This window comes from Oryza sativa, chromosome 9, assembly GCF_034140825.1.
Source record: "Oryza sativa Japonica Group chromosome 9, ASM3414082v1".
Classification (NCBI taxonomy): Eukaryota; Viridiplantae; Streptophyta; class Magnoliopsida; order Poales; family Poaceae; genus Oryza; species Oryza sativa.
This window is the reverse complement of record NC_089043.1, coordinates 13,095,172-13,098,942: the sequence shown is the minus strand read 5'-3', so window position 1 is coordinate 13,098,942 and position 3,771 is coordinate 13,095,172. Positions and strand designations below refer to the sequence as shown.

The 3,771-nt window shown below is 44.1% G+C and overlaps 1 long non-coding RNA gene across 1 annotated transcript; it reads right to left on the bottom strand.

Annotated features, from left to right (window-relative positions):
- Positions 1–2,228: 2,228 nt before the first annotated feature.
- On the bottom strand, positions 2,229–3,170 carry LOC112936376 (uncharacterized). The gene is made up of 2 exons (XR_003238472.2): positions 2,682–3,170; positions 2,229–2,567 (listed from the first exon to the last, which is right to left on the bottom strand). It is a non-coding gene; the product is annotated as an uncharacterized lncRNA (long non-coding RNA).
- Between the last annotated feature and the right edge of the window lie 601 nt (positions 3,171–3,771).

Genomic DNA, 3,771 nt, shown 5'->3' with positions numbered 1-3,771 from the left:
CATTTTTGCATGCGGACCATTTAAGAGGACCGCATAGAAAAATCGATTTTTTCGTGTGGTCGATTTTATCGCGTGCGGACTTATCAAGAGAGTCGCACGCAAAAATACACACTCCCTCTTTTCCCTCTTACCCACTTTAAATTTTCCCCTCTTTCTCTCGTCTCCTCTCTATCTCTTTTTCTCCTCACTCATGTCTCTCCGCGCGGTGCCTCCTCTCCTTACTCCTCTCTCCTCTCCTCTCCTCCCGATGGTGGCGCGCGTTGGCCTCCTCCACGTGGCGGTGGTGGAGGCGCGGGATCCAGCGGGCGGCGGCTGGCCGCCCTCCCCCGCGGCTCCCCGGTGGTGGAGGCTCCCCTTCCTTCCCTCCCCAGATCCGACGGAGGGGAGGGGTGTTGGCGGCGGTGCAGCCAGAGGGGAGAGCGGATCCGGCGGCGGGCCACCGCCGACGTCGAAGACGAGAGCAGCGTCCTCGGCCAACGATGACGATAAGGGCGGGAGCGATTAAACAATTATAAATTTTAAATCATTTTACCCACTTACATCACTATATCCCTTATGATCAAAAAAAGTTATTCCAGGTCATGTCCTGATCTTTTGCATGTCAGTGAAAAATAATAAAAAAATTGACGATATAGATCATAGCATTGTGATATAAAATTAGAAGCATGCAAGTAAACAAGGGTGGGTTACAGTGGCAGAAAAGGATTGAGGCACGTAAAAAAATATTATATATTTTATCTATTTTAAGTAATTTCAATAAAGAAGTATTTGTTTCAGTGCTAAATAAATTATGGCATTGGACCTCATGCCATCTTAACTTGTTGAAAATCCGGCTCCAACCGGCCTTTTGACATACATGAGCGGACCTTTGGTGTGGATTATCTATTTGATTATAGTATTTAACAAAGCTTTCAAAGGTTCGAAAAATTTTAGTTTAGAGCCTATGCATTATTATGATCCTTATAATAAAATCAAAACAAACTTCAGAAATTCCCAAACATAATGATAAGTTTGAAATAGACTTAAACAATATTTCATTTAAAAAGTTTCCCAAAATTAAATATTCACATATTTGGAGTAATTACAATTATAAAACATTAAATAATATGCTCTCGCATGTACACGGGCTTTTTTCATAGTTTTACAAAAAACCAAAAAAGTTAAGCTAAAATTCAGTTTATACAGTGTAAATGTTTTGGAAGATAAAGACCTCCAGAGCTATTTGTTTGTGCATGTTTGGGGATTTTTTTTGTGAAGGTCGTACACTGAAATGCGACTTTTGGGCAAATTTTTGGTATACGTGGCAATTGAAAACCACTTCCGGCCTAGCACATGTACTAGGTGAGCAGTGATGGACACATCACAATCTCCTCCATCACTTCGACATACTGTTACAGAACAGATGACAACACATCATCCTATTGACATTTGGCTTCCAGAGGATGTACATAATATAGCTTCAGTGTCTATCCGGCTATTCCTGACATCTCCCAGTCCAAAATTGTAACTCTAGCAACCAGGAAAAATGTGTTCCCTTCGTATTTAGAGTTTGGTGATGAAGTGAAGAAAGAAAAAGGTGGATCGAGAAAAGAGGTGCGTGAGTATCAAGGGAAGAGAAGACGAGCCGAGACACCAAACTCACTCCAGGAGAATCTATATATAGTACAAGTGTTTGTCATGGAGTGAGCTGTCAATCTATTAATTAAAACCGATTTTCAGTATTTCCATCATGCTAGCAAGTACTGTTCATGCTAGCAAGTTGTCCATTATAAATGAGTGTACAAAGAAGATGATAAATGGACCAAAGAAATACCCCTGCCGTCCCTAAATATTTGACGCCGTTGACTTTTTAAAACATATGTGACCGTTCGTCTTATTTAAAAAATTTAAGTAATTATTGATTCTTTTCCTATTATTTGATTCATTGTATACATGTAGTTTTACATATTTCACAACAATTTTTGAATAAGACGAACGGTCAAACATGTTTAAAAAAATCAACGGCGTTAAATATTTAGGGACGGAGGAAAAACAACGGCGTTAAATATTTAGGGACGGAGAAAAATCAACGGCGTTAAATATTTAGGGACGGAGGGAGTAGATAGCTATGGTGTGCAGTAATGCCATTAAGAGGGTATCAAAGATGAATCTCACGTGATAGGAAAGAAACTGATGTGCTCAGTGGACCCAGGATTTGAACTCAGGGTAGGCCTAGCAAAAAAAAAAAATTCCGAATGCAATATGATATGATTCGATATAAAATGTGGTAAATGGTACAGTATATAACTCTAAATGGTTCAATTCTAAATGGTTCAATACAAGTAGAAAATAACAAATAAGTTTGAATCTTACCTAAATGAAGAACATTTGGAGGTGGAGGTGTTCTTGTTCTTCACATGACCTTTCGTCAACAACGTTTACGTCTTCATCAATTAGAGCATCATCTACAGCACGAACAGACGACCCTTCATCCATATATGGGATTGGTATATCACAAGATGCAACTTTTTTTGCTTCATGCTTCTGAAAAAGCAACGCAATGCTTGACTTCTCCATGCCTCAATCTCCTGACAACCATCAAACCATGCAAAATTGTCATCAACTGGTCTACTACTACTAGAACTCTAGATTCTAGAAGGGGGAGAGGCCGAGAGGGAGTGAGGGACTGAGGAATTGGTCACCGGAGTCCGGAGAGGGAGTGGCGCACTAGTGCACTAGCACTGGCCGGACGGGCGGACGGCGGCTGGGGCCTGCCGGCTTGGGTGGCTGGGCACTAGCGTTGTCGGGCCGGACACCGAGACCGCGGGAGCCGGGAGGCCAGGAGCTGGTCAGCCGGGAGCCCAGGAGGCCGGGCGAGTGGGTGACGGCTGAACGCGGGACAGAGAGGGTGTGGCCAGCTGGCCAGGGGCGAAGAGCCGGAGACGCGGAGTCGTGGAGAGGGCGCGGCCGCGCCGGCGCCAGTGTGGCACGCGAAGGTAGCGGCGCCGCCGGGCGCCACGGCTGGGCGCGAGCGCCTAGTGGGAGCCGGACGGACGGGAGGAGTGGCGGCGCGCATAGGGGCCTCGCAGGACGGCGGGAGCGCCGGAGTCGCGCCAGCCATGCAGGTCGTGGGAGCGCCGTCGCCGTTGCTTGTCTGTTGGGAGGGAGTGGAGGCTGGGAGGGGAGAGTGCACGGGAGAGAGAGAATTACGGTTTTTTTTATTTGTTGGACCAGGCTTTTTTCATGGGCCAAGAAAAATGAATACCTGGTCTTCTCTAGGCCAAATTCTAGGGTAGTCCTGGGCCTACCACATCATGTGCTGCAGTGATGCTGTGATAAATAGTATAGTTTTTTATTTTTTTGCACGGGGAATAGTATATATAGTTGTTTTTAGATAAATGTAATTCTGGTGTTGTGGTGCCCACTTATGAATCGGTAGAAAAATGTAAAGGTTCTTAAGATCATAGTTTAGCTAGCATTGACTAGTGCGGTTCTACAAATTTTCCTAAAAGCCAACTAAATTATTTATCCAGTGAATAATCACAGGGAGAACAAAGTATTAGTATATATCCCATTTGTCGATTCATCCCATCAATTTAAATAGTTGAGAAAGGTAATTTATCATCCGTGAAATGAAGCTTCAATATGTGAAGTTGTGAACGTAATGTTCTTAACCCCCCACCCCGGTGTGTTTTGCTCTATTGTCTAGTTGCAACATAACCAAGTGAACGATGGTCTGTTCATGCGTGCATCTTTCCTGGCGATTTACTGAAATTCAATCATGGCACCTAA